This window comes from Brachycentrus maculatus, unplaced genomic scaffold (assembly GCF_059751285.1).
Source record: "Brachycentrus maculatus isolate JH-2025_06_01 unplaced genomic scaffold, ASM5975128v1 h1tg000443l, whole genome shotgun sequence".
NCBI classification, from domain to species: Eukaryota; Metazoa; Arthropoda; class Insecta; order Trichoptera; family Brachycentridae; genus Brachycentrus; species Brachycentrus maculatus.
In genome coordinates this window covers 29919-56274 of record NW_028281191.1, presented here as the reverse complement: position 1 = coordinate 56274, position 26356 = coordinate 29919, and the positions used below count along the sequence as shown (strand labels likewise).

General features: G+C 30.0%; 1 protein-coding gene across 1 annotated transcript in view; it reads right to left on the bottom strand.

Moving 5' to 3' along the window:
- The window catches only part of LOC148302496 (uncharacterized), a 163114-nt gene extending 137832 nt beyond the window's left edge, over positions 1-25282 (bottom strand). The window contains exons 1-2 of the mRNA XM_088271524.1: positions 24979-25282; positions 9849-9922 (exon numbers count right to left, since the gene is read on the bottom strand). The gene's annotated coding sequence lies outside the window, so the exon portion shown is untranslated. The remainder of the gene's footprint in view (positions 1-9848; positions 9923-24978) is intronic.
- Positions 25283-26356: the final 1074 nt, after the last annotated feature.

Below are 26356 nucleotides of genomic sequence, written 5' to 3'. Positions count from 1 at the left end.
GAAACCTGTTAGGCCAAATTAACATTTACTTATTTTGCCAAAAAAATACTTACCAGTTTAAAAATTATTTTTGTGTTATCATAGATGAAGGGTGCTGAAGAAAAACATATTCAGATGTAAATATAGAGATAAGATGTGGAACGAACAATAATGTATTATAACTACAAACAATTTGAGTACACAACAATCAACGTTATTCAAACAAAACACAAACTCAACACAGGACGCGTTGAATACTGACAGATTTTGCACATTTTAGATGTATTTAAGTACAATTTACTTAATTACCATGCTGCCGTTTTATTTGTGTCCTAATAGTCGTGAGCGATGAATTCTATGAATTATGGTTAAACATTCGGTTAGCTGAGTTCTGAATAATCAACAGTTAGCGGTAATAAACGTTTATTAATCGTGACTCAAAAGGTCCTTCGATACAGACGATAAATGAGTAATTAAATTGTATTGCTGAAAAAACATGACGGATTTATTTCATTTTTCTTTAATTTATTCGCCTGTCACTTTGTGTTTATTTACTACTTTTTATTTAAGTTTTATTTGGTTAAATAATACGTTTTTGTATTCAACTGTTGCTGTGAAATGCGAGCATCTAAAAATACTAATATTAATGTTTGAATATGTTGTGAGAAAAGGGGAGTGCGTTTTTTATAAATAGCTAACATTTTAAATATCCATTTTTTATTTAAGTTTAATTTAGTAAATACCACTATTTTTTTTCAATCGATTTTGATACATATTTCGATGCATTTTGCATAATTTTTAAATACCGTATGATGTGCAATGCATCTTAGCACGTGTCACATTAGATTTTTTTAAAATGTAGCTTTCTCAAAGTAAAACTTACATTAAAATTGGATTTATCTCATATAATTTATGTTTCGTGATAAACTTAAATAATATCCAAAAATCCTAACTAACTTACCACCACGCCGATTCTCCGCAGGAGTAGGCAGAGAATAGAACGGTACACTAATCTGTCTTTGCAAACAATCTTCGCCTCTTCCACGTTCATGCATCTCCTCATACATACTTGCCGATTATTCCGACTCTTGACCTGGCCACGCCCAAGTGTAGTATTTGAAACACTTCATGACAATTTTTTTCTCAGTCTTCTATTTTGTTATCTGTATTTTTATTTGGTAAGTATCGTATCATTTTTAAAATCTTATGAAAGTGGTGGGTAATGCTTCGGAATACGTATCACAATAAATTTTAACATTGTTGGGTGTTTTTAAATCATTGGGTTTTCACAAACTGGGTTTCTCCCATTTCATTAATTGATTCGGCAGTCACTTTGTGGTAAAATCTATCCATTTCTAATTAATTTTTTACTTGGTAAATACTAGTATTTCTTATAGATGAAGCTACGTCCCTGAAAAAGTAAAACATTAAAAAAATGGGTTTTTCCAGTACGGAGTTATTTTTACATTTTGACACAGGTTGGTAACCAGTTCTGCTGGTTCTTTTTCATATACCTATGGTATGTTGAGATATCAATATGCATTTTTTTAGCACGAAAATCTTATTGAAGATAGTTGAATTATGACGATTGATACGTAGTTACCAATTTCGAAAAATCGTCCATGTTATTTGATTTAGACGGCAGTGTACCAATTTATCTATGTACATAATAGTTACGTAATATTTAGTTTTGCCATGATTCACGTCGCATTTCAGTGAGGCGTGAATTAATTAAAATTTGGCGGTTAATCCAGTCAAACTCGGCTGTAAATTCTGTGAAATTTTGTGGGATTTATCTGCAAATTTGTCACCCAGACGAGTCCCAAAGGGTCGCATTCTGCTATCTCATACAATACGTATTTATACGGGTTTTGATTCGGATACTAGATGTACCGTGGGAATTAAGCAAAGATGATAAATGAGCCATCAAACTTATCTCACCCGTGTTAACCTTTGAGTGGTAACGTCTAGTCTCACTATCTACCAAACATTAGTGTCTCGGGATGAAAAAACGCACACATATCTGCTGTTTTAAGAGTAAAATACAATACTGATCCTGAAGCAATGATGATTCAAGTCAAATGAAAGATGAATTCAAGATCTGATTTCCACTTGCTGTATTCGGCCAACTCTGCCTCCGCGGTGTAAAGGTGGAGACTGACCGGAGCATTTCGTCGTAACGTAACACGTAACGATGCGAGCATTCAGGCAGTCAGTACAGCGAGCCGAGCGCTCCATCCATAGCTTCTGATGCTCGCTGATGCTCGCCGCGAGCGATGTTACGACGTTATGTTACGACGAAATGCTCCGGTCAGTCTCCACCTTAAAGGTTAGTGTGCTTTTCTACCGTGTAAAAGAAATATTAGTGATTTTACACTCTATTATTTATTTAATTTTACCCTAGACTGGTCTCTGAAGCGCAGGAGCAATCATCTTGCCTTTGTGTAAGTAATGATCAAGAAAGTACTGCGTCAATACCTTGCAGTGCACTATGCACCATTGGGTGCGGATAAATGTTGAAAGAAGAAAGAAGTATAGCATTTTAAGTATGTCCAATGGAAAAGGTTATTATTAAATGAGACGCCTGTTTCGTATTCGAGTGTCTACCCAACTAAGATCCGGCGCCTGTACAAGACTAAAAATCTGTCCACCACGAACGATGTTTAGTATTTCGTGTGTTGCTGTTGCGTTCAACAGATGGCACTGCCATTGCAGAAAAAATATTTTTAAAAAAGGATGTTTCAAGACGTTACAATGTTACCCGATGCCACCCGACTACTGATTAAATAAAATAAATGTCAAAAAGCTATTTTGTTAAATTAATTCAAACGTTACAATTCTCTAAGATTTGTTTTGTAAATGAGGCAAGCTTGGTTAAGGCTCTCAAGAGGCATACGGATTACATGGCCAAGCCAATTGAATCGCCTTTTCTTGACGACAGTTGTGACCAAGATTTGCTGCGTCCTACGCCTTATCTCTTCATTCCTCACAAAGTCAAACCACCGCACGCCTAAAATTCTCCGCAGACTAGGTGTCTGCGGAGAATTCTCAAAGCTTAGTAAAAAAAAATAAAAATTAAAGTACAACAATATTTATGTTTTAAATAATCATTAGTCGTGTTAATTTGAAAAATAAATATGGTAACATTTTCAAATTAATTTATTGATGTAAAAGTAATTGTAGAATCTTTGAAATAGAATAGTGTTAAATTTAGTTGATAAAGGCAATAAATGTGTATTTCATTTATGCCTAGGGAATTTTTATTATCTTCATACAACAGATGAACAAACCCCTAGCCGTACTAAGGGCACGATTCTTGTCTAGAGATATCCGTTGTATTAAAATTTATTATGGATATTATACGTGTGTAAACATTTTATTTATCTTACCCCACTGTAGCTAAAACAGCGAAGACAAACCCCGAAAATATTTGCTAAAATTAATAACGCAATTTCCCAAAATAAATTTTCATTCAAAGAAACCGAAAATTCGTTTATAAAATAAAATAAAACAACCCTTTCTTGTAAGGGAAGAGTAATTATCTATATTTAACCCAACTACGAGTATTTCAATGTTTTAGAATAAACAGTGCCCGCCTTCGTAGTGCAATGGTCAGCATGCTCGGTTACCGTACTGGAGGTCCCGGGTTCGATTCCCAGGAAGGGTCGAATGATTATAAGTGATTTTTTTACTATTCAATATTACCCTTGACTGGTGCCTGAAGCGGAGGGCTTATCACCTTTCGTGTTAACGATCAAGATAACACTGCGTTTATATAATGCAGTGCCCTATGCACCATCGGGTGTGGGTGAGGGTTTGAAGAAGAATTAGTACATAACCCCTGATGATGACAAGGTTCTTGTTGAAACCGGTTGGAAAAAATGTACCAATAAAGAGTGGTTAAAACAAAGTTGTTTTATTTTATAAAGTTTATAAAATGTGCCACAAAGTATTTGCGAAAAACATTCAAGAAATGAAAATTCGTTTCTATTTAAGGTTCAACTCTTTTCGCTATTGTTCCTTTGCTGATGGAAATATTTTAGCCCTGAAATACTGGTTTTTCGCATAATTGGGTTTGTTAAGAAAGAATGTAAGCACCTTCCCTTGGGGCTAATGTTAATTTAGAACAGACCTGAGCCATTTGGAGCTCAGACGAGGCGAAAAGTTTTTTTTAGTTCGGTTGAATGAGGCGACTTTGGCAAAAGGTCGCATCGTTTGACTGCCGGCGCAAAAGTAAGTATGGTTTTTATTTGATTTTTTAAAGAAGAGATATCGCCTAATTGTGCCGTATATTTTGATCAAAATAGGTTACTGCGAATGTACAAATGTGGAATAGGATCGATACATTTCGATTGTAAAAGAAGGTACTTAAAATATGTGTCTAGAAAACCGATAATAGAAGACGGGTTGCTGTTAATTTACTTAATAATTCATTTCATGCATAAATTATTCCAATGGTGCATAGGGCACTGCATCGTATGTGAGTAGTGTTATCTTGATCTTTAAATACATATGTCCTTTACTTCGAGGATAATTTTCAATAAATATTAGTGAAAAATGACTTTTCAATTCTACTAGGTATTATCAAGAATGAGATTACCTAAAAGTGGATTTTTAAATATGATTGATATAAACAAGTAATTATTTCATTTAAATATATGAGAAATACGTAAAGTATATTTTTCTCCTTTAAACCCCTGGAACATATTTGGAAGACTAAATACGTTCTACTAACATACCCTCGATATGTAGCTGTGAGTAAAAACTTGTAGATAATGGTAATCGTCTAGAACAGGTAAATGAACTTATGTATTTGACAAACTTTTATTTGGTATCCACTCTGAAATATCCAAAAATTGATAAAATGAAATAACTTTTTTTTCTCCAAAAGTTAAAACTTTTCGATTTGTTGATTCCCTCATTGTTACCTCACAATCATTATTTTGTCTTTCACAAGTTTTATTAAAAAGAAAATCCAATATTTGAAAGCTTGATGAAGCAAAAAATATCCCTAAAGACAAGTTTGCACGGCAAATAAATGTATCTTTTTTCACTCTAACTTTCTCGTTTATTGTTGAAAATTTGAGATGTTTCTCAATATTGTTGGAATTTCTTTATTCTTTCGCAATCAGAAAATATTCCTTGTTATTTTAGTTAAGCCAAAACGAAAGACAAATGTTAAATAAAGATGATGGATCGTAACTGAAAATGAAGTATATATTTGCTTTGTTAGATAACGTTCCCTCTATAAAAAATCAATAAAAATGTCCCTTGTGTCTTCAAAAGCAGATTATTTCTTTGTTTCATTCAATAAGAAGAATAAAAGTCAGAATACCATTTTGACATAGTAAAACATTAAAAAATATTACTATTTAGAGGTATTTTAAGATTTGTTCGAACATTTCTTGGTTGAACTGTTATTAATATCAGAAAACAACAACTGTTATTTTATAATATATAATATATATAATATTAAATACAGTACAAGTCTTTATTCCACTTTTATTTGACCAATGTCCAGATTTCTTCGTTACAAACATTAATTATAAAATGGAAAATCACTTAGTTAGTGCTTCAAATATATATTATACTAAAAAAAATCATTCAAAAAGACTGAGCACACAGCAACGAATGTCCGGGTACAGTTAGTTTAAAATTACATGTGTAAAATAATGCATAATTCAGAAAAAAATAAACAAATCAATTTTGGTGGGAGATATTTTTCAAGCTCTAAGAATCCTATAAATAAGACTTCACGTTAATTTTTTTTGTTTGTTTTTGTTTTTCAAAGGAATAACCCGAAAAGCGTCTATTTTTAGATGCTTGTCTGCAGGTAGGACAGTAAGGATAGGGAAGGTAAATGTAAAAAATACATCACAAATACCCAGACCAATTGAAAATAAATCTTTCTAGAATTCATTTTGCAATTGCCGAGAATTGAACCCGCGTCCCCAGTTTCACAGTCGAGCGCCTACCCAACTACGCCACGGCGCCTGGCGCATGTGAGTTGATTCATAAAGAAATCAAGTAATACTGATCACTTAGAACAAAGGTATAACCCACAATCCACAAATTAGTAAATTTAAGGTTAAACTTGGAAGGAATCGTAATTTAGCTTGGGCGGAATATGCCCACGTAATAATACGTTCCCCAACAGATGCTTGGTGGTAGTTGGTGTATGTCTGGAGCCAAATAATCTCCCATAAAGTTTTGGCCTAAGTCCAAAGTAAAGCCTTAAGGACCACGATATCAAGAAGCTTATTGTGTGGTGGAAACCACATGCAACAAGGATCGTGTGCAAATCCTGGACACAAATTGATAAACCAAAGATGTTAATAATAGAATTCAAAAGCTACGTTTTGAATATTTTTACAACCCCCTATTGGAACCATTAAAAAGGTATTTCAGTAAACTACATTCAACATATGTATATGATGAACTAACGAATATTTTGAATTCAAGTTTTGCTTTGTAAATACAACTTTTTATGATAACATACATATGAAACAGTTTCTCCTAAATAAAAAGCTTTTTTTCATCTCACCAATAGATGTGAAATTGTAGTGATTAAAGCACTATGTTTCGAAATTAAACCATAAATATTGATGTTTCAAGAATTAGAGTAGTGTGGTTGTCAATCATAGGTTGAAGTGGTGAATGTAACACGTGTGTAAAGTGATAACTTAAACCAACCTATGACGATCGTAAGCCCCGTAAATGCCCAGACTCTCATATTTTTCTTCATCTATGTTGATGTAAAAAAATAATAAGAAAAAAACACCTTTAATTGGAGATAATCCAAATTTGTGAACAAGTATTTGGACACACTCAAAATATTATAAGTAAAATTTAATGGTATTTACTAAGTAACACTTAAATTTTAAAAAAGATAGATATTATGACAAAGTTACTCTCGAATAAATAAATAAAAGAATACTTATAATATTGGATAGGAAGTTCAAATAGGTTTCTCAGGAAAATAATTTTTTTAAACAGTTTATTTTAATTTATGAAATCAAATTTCGTCGTCCTTTTTTCAAATTGACTTTTTTAAAGTTTGATTGACATTTTAATATACGTGTATACTAGGATGTTTTTGAAGAAAAAAATTAATAACTTTTTAAAGTACGTTTAATGAAGAAACGCAAAAAAATGAAGGTGACTTCGTTGAAACATTATGGACAACCTTCAAAGTTAATTTTAAACCATTTTTGGTGAAGTTTGAGTGAATTTATGTCCAAATTCGATAATCGAATACAAAAACTGAGAATTACTCAATTCTATCGAGCTACATTGCACTGTTTTGAGAATAAAATTCACGAGCATAGTTTGCATTCTGTTATAACTTTTGCATCAAGCCAATTTTATAGTATCCGTTTGATACAGTTTATAAAATTTAAGACAGTACATTTTTTTTGCTAGTTATGCTACCAGGAAGCCATACTACACATACAGATAAACGAATATAACAATTCAATGTCAAATCAAATGAAGAAGCAACATATGTATTTTATATTGGAAACGTTTTGTGCCAATAAACTTATTATGTACGCACATAAGTGGATATTTAATTTGTTTCGAAGACTTCAATAACACGTTTTAATTAGTTTGCGCAAGCTTAACTTTTTTTATTTTATTGCTTTACGAACCCCAGGAACCATTTCACAAACATTTTATATCAATAAAATAAGTCAATATTTTGTGTATCTATATTTTCACTCATAAATTTTGGATTAGGCTCCACTTTAAGAGTATTATTAAGGCTCCAATTATTATAAGCTTAATTATTAATGGCTCTAATTTTTAAGAGTATATTGAGTTTTTTTTAAATTTACATCTCAACATAGGTGAAGATGAATATCGAATTAATAGGATATTTAAAGGGCTTACAACTTACCGTCACATATAAAAAATTTAGACACACTAAGTAAAAAAATGGTTAAAATATAAGTTAAATAAAAATTTGTATTTTTAATTAATATTTTTACAAATAAATATTTTCATTTCCTTAGATTACAAATTTCTGACTTTATCATATTTTGTTTATTTTCACCAAAATGAAATTTTTTTATTTTGATTAACAATCTCATTAAACCCTTATGTTTTTGACAGCAAATAAACTCAGTCACGTTTTAATTTAATTTTAAGTGAAATACCGTTTTAAGCTAATATATTTTTTAGAAACTCGAGGTCAAATCTCACAAAATAAACAAAAACAACAACAAAATCAATCCTACAAACAATTTTTGGATGGTTGAAATTTCATTTTCCTGTCGAGTTTTCGTTTTATCATTTTCTATGCAACAATAATAGAATATCTTTTTGAAGATAAATCATCTTGAGTGACAAAGGGTTAGATCTTTTCTTGTTCCCATGAATAAACTCTCCTTAAAATAGACCTGCTGCGCAAAAAAAAGAACACTGAACAAAGAGAATGTAAGTTCCAAACATGATTTGACGATATAAAAAGTACGTTTGACGCATCACAAATAAGGATCACGTCCTTTCATCCTCAATTTAACATTACAAGAGGAAGTGGGATAACCGTATTTCCATTTTTCCTTTACAAATGTGTGAAAAAGAACGTAGGTACGTTCAACACTATGAAATAGAAAAGAACGTTCAACACTCTCAAATAGAAAAGAACCACCATTTTTTAAATGTAAATCAAAGTTACCGTTTTTTACAACATTTTGAGTGTGTCCAAATACTTGTTCACAAAATCTGGATTCTCTCCAATTACAGGAGTTATTTTCATATTATTTTTTGACATCTCATCAAATGTGGAAGTCTGGGCATTTACGAGGCTGACGACCGTCATAGGCTGGTTTAAGTGATCACTTTACACACTTGTAACATTCACCAATTCTACCCATTATTGACAACCACACTACTCAAATACTTGGAAGTTCTATATATATGAACCTGTGAATTCTGTATTATATATGAACCATATTCTTCTTCATCTTTGATAAGATGTCAAAAATTAATAATATCAAAATAACCGTATCTACGAGAAAGCTCAAATAATACTTGAAGCACATTTTTCCTCTTTCATCTAAATACAACATAAAAAAAGATATACTCGCAAATGAAAAATATCGGTATTTACGAAAAAACTTAAAAATTACGTGAATCAGGTTTTTTCTGTTTCATCTACGTTTGAATTGAGAAAAGATAAATATTGAAATAGAAAAGAACAACCACATTTTGTAATGTAAATCAAAATGACAGAAATAACATAATACTCAAACATAAAGTAAAGCGCGTTTTTTCCATTTTCATCTATGTTTAAATTGAGAAAAAGATTAACTCGCTGAAAGAAAATATAGACATATTTTTTACTGGAAATCAAAATTACGGTATCTACTAGCGACTCAAGTATAAATGAAGCCAGCTTTTCTTTTTCCAGCTTTGTTTAAATTGAGAAAACTCATAAATGGAAAAGCAAACATATTTTTTAAAAAGAAAACCAAATGACGATATCTAGGAAAAAGCTAAAATATAATATAATTGTTTTTGCATAAATCAATGCATAATTTTTTTTTCATATATTTCTGATGAATCAGCTACAACAAATATCATGGATAAAGGAATCCTAACAGTTCGCAATAAATTTTATAGTAAAAAATGCGTAATAAAGTACGTACTAAAGGCTACTTTTTCCAGATGAATTAGACGTCTCATGGTTCGATTGGCTATAGAAATTATCAAAGATAAAATAATCTTACCAGTTCGCAATAAATTTTATATAAATTGATGCGTTATAAGCTGCAGAGTTTCTAAAAAAAGCTACTTATTCCAGTCGAACTAGTCTCATTCTCCGATCAGCTACAAAAACTGCATGGGATAAAGTAAAGTAATCTTACCAGTCAGCAGTGAATTTGGCGACCTTGTTATTGTGGGCCCGATGGCATAGAATGCTCCCACCAGAAGCTCAAAACTGAAAAAGAGAATTGAGCTTTAGAAAATAACAAAAATGCCTTCCTTTGTTAAAACATTTTCAGGTTATTCCCATTAATTTCATTTCAGATATTTATTTTACAGTTTGCACCCATGTAGCTTACTAAAACGATGCTCAACAAACAAACAAAATTGTTCAGTAATTAAACTAGGCATTGAGATTTTCCAATAAGACGACTTATAGTTTAAAACGATTAATAGTATAAATAAAAATTCCGTGATAAACTATACGCAAAAAAAATGAGAATTATGTTAGTTTAAGTATACACATAAAATACTATGGTTGTTTTTTTTTAGAAGGAATCCGTTTTGCCAGATACTCAGATTGCCGAAACGTCTGCAAAAAATGCTAACGACACTCGATCAAATTACTATTTAAGCGATCATTTTATACACTGTGTATCTGCAAATATTGAACATGCATATTACACAATTCACGAAAGCTGTACGTATGGGGTATTTTTACAATTGTATTCCTCTCTGTGTTATAAGTAATGTATTGAAACTGCCATTCGTATTTAAAAAATCATGCTTTGTCTTTGAAAATATGTTACATAAATGTGTAGACTATATCTGGAATGTCTTTTACTAAGTACAAATAAAATAAACACGCAACATGTAAAAATACAATTCACATATCAAGAATATCTGTGAATATTTCATCTGTCAATACGATGATGAAATATTCACAGCAATTGGAATTACTGCCCTTCGTAGAGTAATATCTCTACCGACTTAGAATTACTCGATGATGAACAGCTTTCTACATCACAATATTTATTTCTTTATTTATTGACTTGGCGTTTAATTTGTAGAACTCCATTTTAATTTATGTATTAATTTTAAATCAAACACAGATTTTTTGAGTCTACTAAGTTGTATTTTATTAACAAAAAACACATAAAAAATTATACTACGAATTGTATAGCTACATAAGGACCGTAGTCCATTTGATCTTCACATTCGTTTGATAATGCCCTAACAAGGCGAAACAATTGTCACAATATAACTTTTTATGTGTTTTTTGTTGATAAAATACAACTTAGTAGACTCAAAAAATCTGTGTTTGATTTAAAATTAATACATAAATTTATTTCTTTACTTTAACTTTTTAAAATTATTCACTTATGTTTGAGATAATCATTAGACTAGTCATGTTGGTAACAAGGAAACTTATAGGTCGTGCCAGTCACTAGTCGAATAAAATAAAAGTGGAAAAAACTAAACAGTTGTTATCTTATTACATACAATGCTGTTCCCTAAGAAATATCAACATATCTTTGTTGTATTTTTGTAACAACTGGCTTCGGCTATTCATAAATACAATAAACCGTTCTTAATATGATATATTACCCCCATGGGAATCCATTGCCTGAATGTAATCAAATAATTAAAAATAATTATTTAGAAATACGTTATTACCATCTGAACCTCCTCGCGGTCTAAGAAATTTATCGTTTCGACCATGAATTTAATAACGCAGGTATTTTCATAGAAGCTCATGATAATAAATAATGTTTTATTTTTATTTTCTATATCCAATTAAGCAAATTTTAAAACAACCTGACATTAAATTTCCTAGAAAACGTAATGAAAGAGTCGCTTTTAATCATGTCAGCTAGACCCGCGTTGTCGCTTCTTGGTTCAATTTTCCATGTGGATTGATTTCTAGGAAAAACTGAGTATTTGCTGGGAAATGAACAAAATGGAAAGAGGTGCGGCTGTTTGCCTACTGACATTCATATGTATCCATTAAAACAATTGTAATTACTTTGAAGCGAGGGAGAAATTTATAAAAGAGACCAGCCAAAAGGGGATGGGTACTACGGGTAGGTTTATTGTCATGTATTTACTAGACAGTGCTAGCAAATCCCTAATAAAACTAGTCAAAAGTAGCTACATATGTATTCAACTAACTGTATGAGGCGTTGAGGGGCATTCCTTTAAAAAATATATTTTAAACGAACTATATCTAGCCACATGTTGCTGGGGCTCAGCCTGGTTAAAGGTAAAAGAAAAGAAAGAAACTTTTATACATCAACAACAAATAAATATAATGTACTGAAACTGTTCGTGGTAAAACGGTAATTATATTTAAAATTTATATCAATAAATCTTTTTTCTTCATAGCGTGCAATTAGGGAAATTGTGTGTTACATAACTTCTGAACACAGCATTTTTTTAATTACTGGCCGTATACACAATCTATTGTAGCTTAATTTCCAGATTTACAAATTTATACTTAAATTTATCCATTTGGTTTATTAGACACAATTTGATATAACCCTTGTTAGTCAAGACATCTGTATCTTCCCTTTATGGATCTTTCAGACCTTACAACAGATATTTCCCAAATTTGCGAAATAATCTACCTGTTCTAAAATTTACCCATTTACAACAATTATACTAAGTTGGCGTATTGATGTATATAAATAAATAAAAATAAAGATGCTACAATAGTTTTTTTTAACCTTTCCTTTCCAGTGCTAAAATAAAACGCGCGTCCTGCGGAAAAATACGGACATGCATAGGTAATTCTCTTAATCAATTATAAATGAAGTAAAAAAATAAAATACTTTAAATTTATTTGATGAAAACATTAAAAAACCATCTGGCAACGCTCACGGAACAAACACAACTCCAATCTTATCGGAAGTCCAAAAGCTACTGCCGCTAGCCAGAGAACATTAAGCTTTGAGCTCCTCACGCTTGCACAGTGCAAGTATGCAAGAGTGAGATGAGAATATAGTGTCGCGGTTCCCGTACACTCTTCACACGCTGTTTATACGTGAATTCGTTTCCGATATTCACAAAATACCTCCGATGCACCCGGCAAATTCTGATTATTATTAATATTATTTTTTAAATCAGTGCGTCAATATGTTATGGAGGAATACCTAAAATCTTAGTCATGTATTTTTTATATTTATAGAGAAATTATGGTTTTTAGAAGTAATGTGTACAAGGTACACAACACCGTGAGGAGAGGGTTAATCTCTAATCTCTTCACGTTATTTACCGATAGCTTTGAAATTTTGATTCCACATTTCATTCAAATACGCGTATTTATATCATCTATCCATATGAGTAAAAATGTGTTATACATTTCCAGGTAAAATCATCTGTGATTGGGTGTTTTTACTTGGGACAGATAAAATTATGTTTGTTGTTATTTATGTTTTTTTAAACCGAAATGGCAGCACCGTTTGTCAAAAGCAAAACGCACGCAACATTAATTATTCATGGCAGACAGCGTGCTTCTTGAAAGCTGCCGTTATTGAGCATTCTCAGTGTTATAGATTGCATTACAAGCATAATTAAATTATACATATATATTAGAAATAAGTGCGTTATTTCTAATATATATGTATAATTTAATTAACATATTTACTTTCTTTTCCATCTACCCAGGATGAGTCATAGCAACAGGAGAGTTTGATAGTTAGGATTCTAAACCCAGATTGATTGAAAACAAAGATAAATTCAATTTATTTTTTACGAATTTTGAAACAATTTGAAACTATAAAAACTAAATAGGGATTTTTTTATTACAACAAGTATGGAGGAAGTGGCTCTTAAAATACTAAGATTAATTAATAAAAATTCATATATGGGGGATCTCAATCCCCCTGTTAGACCCGACAAGGTTAAAGAAGTTGGTTTTAATATACTTGGGGGTTTTTAATTGTTCAGAAAAGCGACAAAAAGTGTGGAAGTAAGAGATGATTAAAAATCGTGAAATCCTGAGCATTGTATTTCATACAACGCTTTTGAAACACGTTTCAATTAATTTCAAAAGCCCTTTCACAAGAGTATCGCGATCAGGTTAAAGGGCATCAATTGACATCGTTTATTTTTAAATTTGCCGAGATAAAAAGTGATTTATCACAGTTTCGAGCCCAAGATACTTTTCCCACTCAAAACGCTCTACAGAGAAGTATTTATATTACGAGATCATTAATCATTTTTGATCTCAATTTACCCTTTTGTTAAATAATCTGTTTACAGAGAGGCTCCCTTGTTCCAAGGACTCGGTAACATGATATCTATCTCTTTCGTTGATAAATGATTCAACAGGAATGCTTTTGTTTTAATATAGATATTTATTGCTATCATATATTCTGGTTTATTCTTAACCAACTCTACATTATTTCGCTTGAATTCAAACAGATTTTCAAATGTTGAGAAACCCCATCATTTAAACAGATACACGTATGTTTGTACCCTCTATTCACATAAAAGAGAGTAATTTTCCGTAAAAACACACATGAGGTGGTATTTTTAATAAAATTTCGCTACGTGCATTATCATAACAAATGTGGAATGACAAATGTCTTGTATAGGGTCGATTTCTACCCCTTCGTGGGTCTTCTTCTTTGTGATGGTTGGTTTGATATTTTCATGGTCAGCCTCCACCCATATCTATCCTCTGCTCGTTTTTTTTTTAACTAAGCGTGCCCACTATAACGCATATCGGAGGTAATTTGGTCCATGTAGGTTAAGACGGGGTTGACTTCTGCAGTTTGTGCCTTCGCACATATTCTTCTTGGCTCCATCCCAAATTCGTCTAAACAGACTGTTGGGATCGGCTCTTCTCGTATTTAGGTTGTAGGTTATTCTATCGTATACAACGTTACCTAGGCCGTGCCTTCGAATCATATTATTTTTCTGTAGCATTCCTGAGTTTTTTGGTCTTCTTCTAGATATAGATATTTATCACATAACCTCCGTAATCGTAAGAAACAGGCCTGGGTGTTTTAAATTTTGGCATATCCATTTATTTTGCTGTTGTGTTACTTTATTAAGTCACCATCTAGACTCCCCAGCCCTGCTTAAAACCTCGATGTTTCCTACATGTTCCGACCAACAAATCCCCAACATACGCCTGTATCGCTACATCTCAAACGCCTCCAGCCGCTTCCGTTCTACATGCCCGATAGTCTACATTTCATGAATATGCATGATTTTTCCCGTTCACAAAAATAATTAGTCGCTGACAATCAATCCGTGAGTTAAGGAGTATACTCATCATCTGTCTTAGTTCTCAAAATGTTTTGGCAAAATAAAAATTAAAATTAAACAGAAGTTGGGTTTAATTGAATACCTTGTAATGAGGTAACGACGGTGTTCAGGAAGTTTCAATTGAAATATTTAAAATATTTGTCAATGGAATTATCGCTAAGTCAATAATTTCAATACCAATCTATTTTGATTTCTACGACAAAAATATTCGTTATGTCCGTTAATATTTAATATTGGATGTGTATTTTTGGTGTGTATCTTCATTGATTACTTGTTTAAAAGGTGATTATTTTTTTAAACTACTTCTAGAGTCATTACCCAGGTACGTACGTGAATAACAAACAAATAACAACACTCTCTTATCATTCATCTTTAACTTTGTGTAATACCACTTACAAACTTATTGTTTTTAAGTGGTATTCTATAAACTGAACGATGAATGCTTAGGAGAGTAATTCATCGCTTATTACCTTTTTTACATCAAACCGGATTGAGAAATGTCAAGAAATAATAAAATACTTTTTTATTGTTCTTTCAGTGTTGCCTTCCTATTTACATAATTCTCTAAATCTATATATATTTATATATGTATATATATATATATATATATATATATATATATATATATATATATATATATATATATATATATATATATATATATATATATATATGTATATATGTATATATATATATATTTATATATATTTATATAAATATATGTATATAATATATAAATATATATATATCTGTATATATATATATATATATATATATATATATATATATATATATATATATATATATATATATATATATATTATTAGGGATTTGCAATCTATAGGGTTATCCAATAAGAGGTTTCATTTTGATATTTAAAAAAAGCTGGTATATTTTAAGATAAATACATGAATATTTTTTGCATTGTTAAGAGAAAAGTATGCGATTAACGATGGAAAACGATATCAGCCAAATGGCCGCCACGGCTACGGCTGCAGCACCAAATCCTTTTCATGAAATTTTCCATGATCGATTCGCAGATTTGCGGCTGTATGTCCTCGATAACTTCACGAATTCCATCTTTAAGGTCTTCTATCGATTGTGGAGTATTAGCATAGACCTTATCTTTCACGTGGCCCCAACGAAAAAAGTCCCAAGGTTTTAACCACAAGATCTCGGGGGCCAACTGTGATCACCTCTTCGAGAAATAACACGGCCAGGAAATTTTTGTTGCAAAATTGCGATTGTTTCGTTGCTTGTGTGGCACGTGGCGCCGACTTGTTGAAAATAAACGTCATCCACATCAATATCTTCCAATTCCGGCCATAAAAAATCATTAATCATAGCTCGATAGCGCAATCTATTCTCCGTAACAGTTGCACCAGCCTCATTTTAGAATAAGTAAGGTCCAATCACACCGCCAGCCCAAAAACCGCACCAAACAGTGACACGTTGAGGGTTTCGATTTTTCATATCACCAAGTTGTCCCAACAGCTCAAATTTTTCAACAAGTTTCACTATTGCTGCCCGAGAAGGCGCTTCACGACGACCAAAAAGTGCTTTAGTTTCGCAAACTGTGATTGCAAAATTTTCACCATTTCTGTAGTGAATTTTAACAATTTCAATGTGTTGTTGAAGCGTGTATCGTTGCATTTTTATTGATCGCGTAGTTTTTACTTGTCAAATGTCAAAAGATGACAGCTTCAAAAGTGGCAGCTGCCCAGATAGCGGGCCATTCAAAATGAAACATCTTATTGGAAAACCCTATATTATTCTTTTTTCCAAGAAGTTGTAAATATGTAGTTCTAAGTATGCGGGTATTTTTAGAAATCCTTACAGTAAGTTGAAGAAGACATTTGTTATTGAGCACCGTATACGTACTGGACAATTCACTCTACTTATTTTAATAAAATATTTACGGAAAATCGATTCGATTGTCTGTTTCCATATACCACTATTATTACCGATGGTTGAATATATAACATATATGTACATACATAAGTATGATATTTCTAATCTAAAAAAACATCTTTCACCTTTTTGCACTGAACTAAAATAGCTTAAATACACAACATTTTTGGGGGTGTCCAAATCCTTGTTCACAAATACATAATTTGTTTCCACTCGTTTGTGTATTAAACTCATGCCTCAAAGAGATACCTTGTGTTTTTGCCTTGAATTTTCACTCATGAAAAATAAGAAATAATAGTTACTTTGAACATAAAGAGTAAACCCACTCATATGTAAAAATGTACTTTAAAACTTGAAAGTTGGAGCCTAAAAGCAGCCACGATAAGCGGTGTTTTATAGGTCGTAGTTAGATTTTGGAGTCACTAGGAAGTTTGGTAGCTCATTTGTAAAGTGTATTTTTTTTACGAAAGCTGAAATCATTGAAAATGTGTTACAAAAGAATGTAACAAAAACGCTTTTTTTCGCCAAGAAATACATAGATTTAAATCAATAAGTTCCGTTCTAAGGTTAAAATTACAATACATATTTTTATTTTTCATGTATAGTTAACTTAAGTGAATGTTTTCTGGAAAAATAATACGAGAAAATTTAGACAGTTAAGGAATACGCTAACGATATTGACAATGAATTTAATATGAAATCGTTAATTTTTTCGTATCCATACATTTAGATGGCTTCGTTTTTCTATGGATAAACATGTCTTCTAAAGCCAAACGTTATAAATTATTCATGATTAACTTTCGCTGCTAAACGCTTTGGAACGACAATAGTTCGATACAATGTTTCCATTTACCTACTCAACTAATAATGACTACTCTATCCAAATTACAAAATGGCTCCTTCAAAAAACATTCAATTGAAAATATTTACATTTAAATCTATTTGAATGTTGAAAGCAATTTTAAATTTTAATATGTTACCTCAAAAAGGGGAGTGTGAAATTTTTATTTCATTTCTTATTTTTATATGTTAAAACAAGGACGAATTAATAATATAGAATTTCGGTATCTTGTCCAAACTTGTCTGCTTTGTAGCTCTTTGCCGTCTGCTTTTTTTTTGCTATAAAATTTTGTTTTGTCAGTCTAGATGTTGCTGCAAACAGTAGATACGTGTCACGCTTATTGCTAACTGTGTTTTATATGTGCTTTGCTCGGAATTGCCAAGTAAGCTATTTATAATTTTATTTTACTTATTTAGTGTGCAGCAATAGTTTTATGAGTTTTTTTTTATTTTCAAAAATAAAAATGGGTCTTTTATATCCCAATAGTGTCAATTATTGGGATATCATGTCCTGTCAGTATTGAATAACCTTTATATTTTTATAATTATATATTAATTTTGCTTTCATAAAATACTGTTGAGATAACTACAACCCACTCACTAATACCATTGGGACAATATGTCTCCATTATTATTTTGCAATAATCAATGAATAATATGATAATTTATTTAAATATTTGTTTTCCCGTCCAACTTGATTAGCAATAAATATTTTGTGCTATAAATATAACATGAATTTTTAAAATAAAAAAAATTGTGTTGAAAGGGTTAAACCAGCCAATCAACTATTGTACGCCCTGTACATTCTCAGACTTTCAATACATTTTCAATACACGTCTCTGTTTAAATATTAATGAATGAATCCCCATATTTGAATAACAGGTTATTCAAATAACAGCTACCTCTACTTTGTGGTTTGAATTTACACTATTATCACGAATTTTCATTAAACCATTAAAGGGGGTTCAAAGCATTCGGATACATCATCAATGTACTACTTACTCAAACTTGTACGAGTAGGAGTATGAAATTGAGAGTGTCCAACCCATTTTTTATAATAAAAAAATAGAAAAATACAACGCAATTATATCGTATCAAAAGTGTTCCAACAAAAAGGGTTAAGTGTTTAATTGATTTATTAAAACGTAACAGGTGCTTCGTTGGAGTAGCAGTTATTCTACGTTGTACGAACACCCCTGACTTGTGCCTATTTGATTTATTCATAGAAAGTCAATAGACTGTTTGATTTGGATGTAAAAATAAGTATGGAATCAATAAAATAATGTCGGTTTTTCTATTCTTAACCTTTGGGTCGTAATTGTTTAATTCATATACTGGAAATATAAAAAAAACACTACCTAAAAAGCAGAGCAGAAAATAACATCGAAACAACATAGTTTATCAATGAGTATGTATTATTTAAAGAAAACATCGTAGTTTATCAATTAAGTATAATTATTCCTTCAAATTAAGATCGTAGCATTTTTATATGAAAAAGTGTAATAAAACATTTATTCTGAATGCCAGATAATCAAAACTTAAAAAAAATACATGTTGGAACTAAGGCCAAAAAAAGAATAACTATACATATATATATATATATATATATATATATATATATATATATATATATATATATATATATATATATATATATATATATATATATATATATATATATATATATATATATATATATATATATAAATATATATAAATATATATAAATATATATAAATATATATAAATATATATATATATATATATATATATATATATATATATATATATATATATATATATATATATATATATGTATATATGTATATATATACATATATATATATATATATATATATATATATATATATATATATATATATATATATATATATATATATATATATATATATACAAATATATATTTCATTAAATACGTACAATAATAATTTGAAATTATTTTGTAAATTTAAGTGAGACAAATCGCAATAATTACAGTAAATTACCCTTGTTGGACATTTGTTATACAACATAGAAACACCAAGTCTTCAAAAAACTATGTCACTAATCACTAATATTACTGTGGTGAAATATCCATTATTGTAGAAATGAAGAAAAACCAAGTCTTCAAAAAGATTATGTAACAAACAACAATTATCTTTTTAGTAGGAAAATACCCATTGTTATAAAACATAGAAACACACAGTCTTTAAAAAACTATGTACCTAACTCAATCATCATAACAATTTTATTTCAGTGAAATATCCGTTATTGTGTCTTTATATTAAGAAAAACCCAGTTAAAAAAAAGAAGGCTATTAATTTGCACAGTAATCATTATGATTAAATGATAATTTCACGATTTAGAGTGATCAAATTGATTAAACTATTAAAATTGAAAAAGCAAAGTATTATCTTAAGATTTATTCATTATCTATTTATTATTTTATCATGTTAATAATTTAAATTGACTGCCCACATAAATACAACTCAATCAATTATATTTTTCTGCCACTCCGAGTATAAATCGTTTTTAAGTAAATACTATAACATTTGGTACAACAATGGAAAATACAATTCAAACGAATATACAGCGATGATATTGGTATTCATTTTTTGCATTCATAAAGATAAAATAATATTAAAAAAACGAGAAATTTATTTCATTGTTGTTTATTTCATTTTTTTTTTTAAATTTGCCTTTCCTCATAAATACTATGAACAATATATGCGGTTACTGTGGTTTGCGGTGCGGGACCATTTTTTTTAGTTTAAACAAATCTGCTTTTGAGAAAAAAATATCCATATTTGGTTATATTTTGTTTAAATCTGAATGTATGTATTACATCTTAATTTACCATTTGAGTATTTATTTATATCCAGTTACAGATATGATACTGTCTTGCTAATTTTCATTACATGCAGAGATACATTTTTTATAGGCGCCGTAGCGTAGTTGGGACGCTCGACTTTGAAATAGGCGTCGCGGGTTCGATTCCCGCCAATTGTATTTTTTTTTTTAAATTCAATTAGTCTGGATGCTGGTCGTGTATTCACATTAACTTTTTCTATCCTTACTATCCTACCTGCAGACAAGCCTCTAAAAGGAAAGGCTTTGCAGGTTATTCCATAAAGAAATAAAAAAACAACATTTTGAGTGTGTTCCAATACTTTACAAATTTTCGTCACAAATCTAGATTACTATACTTTATTATTTTTTTTTATTTATTGATATTTAAATATAAATTAAGAAGAATATGAAAGTCTGAGTATTTACCGGGCTTATGACCTGTCATAAGCTGGAACTCTAACTTTTGGACCCCTACATATATTATTAATCTCATGACACTTTATGTGTGATAATTTGAGTAGTGTGGTTGTCAATCATGGGTAGAATGGTTAATGTTACGCGTGTGTAAATTGGTCATTTAACCTGCCTATGACAGGTCATAAGTCCTGTAAATACCCAGACATCTTTATTATTTTCATATTTGTTGAAATGCTAACTAGTAAAGATACATTTTTAAAATTAAAAAATAGAATTTTGCAAAAAATGATCAAATGTAATTAATTATACATGAATGTCATTTATACAAATATTCATATGTCACGCTTAGCTTCACTTTAAACTTTTAATTTATTTAATTATTAAATATTCACATACTCTACTTTAAAAGTTGTAAAAAAGTTCACGTTGACGACGAATATGGCTCTATATTTGTAATTTTACACATGAACAAATACATATATACATTTGTATTATATTTCTTGTTCGCTCTTGATACGTTTACTCGATTACGTACATATACTCGTATATGTACTTGTTACGCTGAGATCGATAATCTTACATCTTCCTGATCGTTAAAAGATTCCTAGATTGTAAAACTTTGAGATTTGTTAGCTAAAAACTGTTCCGAGTACTTCTGGCTCGAGTTCAAATTCTTAACCCTTTAAATGCCAGGACGTATTAGTAAGGGTGTTCCCGGTAGGCTGTAACATTTAAAAACAGTTAAATCTAACTTTTTTTATACAATACATATATTTAAAGATGATATGAAGACTTACCAAATATAATATATACACTGTATAGTTTTTTTTATAATTTATTTTTATTAGTTGCGTTAGAAAAGTTGCTTTGCCTATTATGTACAAGGACTTATATCATATTTAGTTTATATATCTTGAAAATAATAAGAGAGAAAGGTGAATAGTCAATAATAATAAATGAATTAGCTTGATCCCTAAAAACAACACAGTATATACAACAATTCAATAGATACAATGGATTCATATCTTATATCAACAGAGATTTGTCATTTATTTGTAATATTCGTATTTTTTTTTAAATTAGACACCACAATATCTGTTATATCTTTATGTCCTATTGCCTCATCAATTTACGTCAAATTCATACTTTCTTTTGCACATTCCGTTTCCAATATCCAATGACTTTTTGGTGTTAAATATGTACATATGTGATTATTAAAATAAGTGCTTGACATGGGCTAAAAACAAGCACAAAGATGAGCGCGTTTACGCACTAATTTTGTTAGGCCGGCCTTTGGAGCACCGTTAAAGGCAGAGAACTGGTTAAATATCGTTTTTACACGTTTTTACGATGACACGTTTTCTCTGTTACTTTGCTTGAACAACATAGTTGAATGTATGCTAATCTAATGATTTGCAGGTCAATATATCAACTCGCGAGGGTCTCACGTAGCATCAAATAGGAGGAATTTTTGATGTGTTACCATGAATAGAAAATAATCGTACGATAAACTCGTATTTCATTTGATGATTCGAAAAAAAAGTAGAATGCTACGCACTCCATTGACCGATATGGTCGGCAACTCAAATGTGCTTCAAAGAGCAAGAACAGGGAGACCCCTGATGACTGATATCAAGGTCCGGAAGGTGTCCTACCTGGGCCATGCGCTAAGAGGAGAGAAGTACAAGCTATTGCACCTAATTATAAAAGGCAAAATAGAGGTCGACGATATGTGGGCAGAGGACAGATCTCCTGGCTTCCGAATATACGAGATTGGACGGGGATCAGGACTATCGAGGCGCTGTTTATAGCTTCCAAAGATTAAGACAATAACTCTCATGTGATAGTCGGCGTTAGAGGGACCTGACATGACACACACAAAATGAAAAGGAGAAGAAGAAGTGCTTTAAAGGTGATCAAATATATTTATAATACAAATAAATAAAGAAAAAAAGTTATATTTATGCAATGAAAAATTGCGCAACCTGATTAGATTAGGGGTTAGATTTTGTTAAAGTAAATGAGTGTTCGCCTAAGTACGATCTGAAATACCTAGTTTTTATTCAGAGATTATATTTATTTTTATGTAATTTCTAAGTTTTTAACAGCAATAATTACTGCCGTATTTCATTTCCACGGCAACTCTCGATCCTTAAATTTATCATAAAATTAATAGAAGGAAATGTGTTTTTTAGGAGTTTTTATATTCAAATAAACTATAAAACTATACTTTTTTGTCGGGTTAATTGTTTCGTTTAATTAAAATTGATAGTGAACTTTTGTAGAGAATTAGATTTATTTAGTCTTTATTTTTCGTTTTTCCTAATTACGAGCTGTGTTATATATATTTTCGACTAAAAATAAAATAGTACCGCATCCCTTTTAAGGAAACATCTAAGGAAAAAGTATCTAAACAAGTTGATCGATGAATGCAAGTTCAATAATTTATTCCATTTTGAAAATTATAACATCAAGATACGTATATGTTACAATTTTCGGTACATTATATCTTTTTGCATTGTGTGCCGACGCTACCCGATTTTTGAGTAGGTATTTAATTAGCTTCTCTTGAAATTTCTACGATTACCACGGCCATTTATATTCTAATGGATTTTATTATTTTGGGTCATAATGCCGTTGTCAGTCGCCATTCCAGTCGCCAGAGATTATCATCGTTTTATCGTGTAGCGGCATAAAACCCGGCATTAAACTACTATGGTATTTTCTTTAATTTTTTAATCGCATAAATACAAATTATCGTGCATATTTTCGTGCTCTTTTTTATTATTTTTTTCAATTGAGCAGTCAAAAATCAAAAAATTATTAAAAACGATAAAAATGTATTTGTATTTGCAAAATCATCAGTGGCGTTTTCCCTTAATTTATTTTTGTCTGCTTTTTTTTCGTTGCTTAGTTAAGTGCTCTATCTATTGAATAAATAAAAAATAAAATTACTACTACGATATAAAATTTTAAATACTGTTATTTAAACTAATTATGACAGTGCTTGCAATTTTCTGGATGAATAAATTAATCAGATTTAAAAAAATAATTAAAAAAATTATGTGGATTTTTATATTAAAATTATCTTATTTCTTTTATATTAAAATTATATTATTAAAGTTATCTTATTCGTTTTTTTGGTAATTTTCAGTTTTATTAAAATATTTTTAAAAAATTGTATTTTTCTGTAAAAAATTTTGTCATTAACAAATGAAGAATGATTTTTCATCAATCAATACTTTAAGGAAAAATAGAAGTTTCTTGATTCCGGGACTCAAATTGAAATTGATGAATAACAATTAAAATAACGGCTTTTGGTAGTATTTTTTTCTATTATTTCATGCAATTAACACATATGTTAACAATATTTTATCTTAAATTGTTTTCCAACATATGACATTGCTGTTTATTTCGAAAAAATTTAATTGAGGGCAAAATTAAGTTAAAACATAATTATACAACAGATCATTTTTTCTTGAGAAAAATATATACGTCAGTAGATTTCTGTCATCAAATATGACAAAACATTAAATCCATTCTTGAATAATTTCCTCGCTGGCTCTGAGATACCTTGTTATGTAAATTTCGACAACACCTCTTTTCGAAAACCACAGAGCGGGGATGTTAAGGGGATGGTCCCTTTTGAGGAAAATAAATTTAATTTAATGAAGAGATTATCCGAAAAAAATGTCGTGAGCTTTCATCGGAATTGGAGATATTTTTGAACGCACGCAAATATTTAATAAAACTCGACAGATGTCATTATTTAAAAAGCATAAAAATATTTCACAAATTATACTTAAATTTGTAATGTGTAACTTATTAATATTTAATATTATTTTATATATTTATCATAACGATCAACAGTTATGACAAATTAAGATAGAAAAAAATATATGAAAAAAAAGTTTTTAAAAACTTATTTATACAAGAAAATGATAAGTAATATTAATGAAAGAACATTTTTTATCAACAGGTGTCTATAAAACTTACCCTTTTAATTATCCAGTGGAGTCCTTAAGATATACACAGCAACAAAACTAAAGTTTTCTATCACTAAACAGGGGTTGCCGTCAGAATTGTCAAAAGCATCATCAAAACAAAGTTCGTAATCCTGTTTAAAAAAAATTAAAATAAAATAAAAAAATACTTGTAAAATTTCAAAACCGTCAAGTGTTGGAATGGATGATTTTTTCAATTACATTACATTTGTCGGGGTGATATTAATTTGATTCTCAGAATGGGTTTCTCAGGCTTCTCGCTGTCGTGCTGCCGCCGCGGCGTTTCCTGACGGACTGATCAGCGGCGGAGCTACCCCCTCCCTGCGAGCCTGCGCCCTGGCCCCGCCCACGCCCCCCCGGCGCCCCCTGCCGCCCGCCGCACCCCACCACCCCCGGCCCGCTCCGGCGCCCGCTGTCGGGAAAGGTGAAAGGTTGTACGTAGATTCATCCCAGTCTCGGCGAAAGGCTCGGCCGGCGAGCGAAAAGGGAGAAAAGCTCCTAAGAAAGTGCACGATACTATTTCGTAGGGATAGAATTTTTGCTTTTACTCCTGAAATACGATGGATATCACTCGTTTTTATATCAATGAATGTAGATTTTTAAAAATTGCATTCTACATTCCAATACACGAGTATTCATATTTATTTTCGATTCTGATAAAAAATATTATTAAATCATTAAATAATAATTGAATACATATATTGACATGGTACGAAGATAGTATAAGTATACATGAATTGATGTCCATTCATATTTTCTATGTAATTTTTTCATTAACGTGTATATATATAAATATAAATATATATATATATATATATATATATATATATATATATATATATATATATATATATATATATATATATATATATATATATATATATATATATATATATATATACATATATATATAAATATATATATATATATATATATATATATATATATATATATATATATATATATATATATATATATATATATATATATATATATATATATATATATATATATATATATATATATATATATATATATATATATATATATATATATATATATATATATATATATATATATATATATATATATATATATATATATATATATATATATATATATATATATATATATATATATATATATATATATATATATATATATATATATATATATATATATATACATATATATATATATATAAATATATTTATAAATATATATTTATATTTTTATATATATATATATATATATATATATGTATGTGCATATGTACAATAATAATAATGTATAACAGTGAAGAATGGATCATACATTTGCCAAAGAATCTCTTAGGCAAATGTATGATAGATGTTCAAATGGTGTTATAA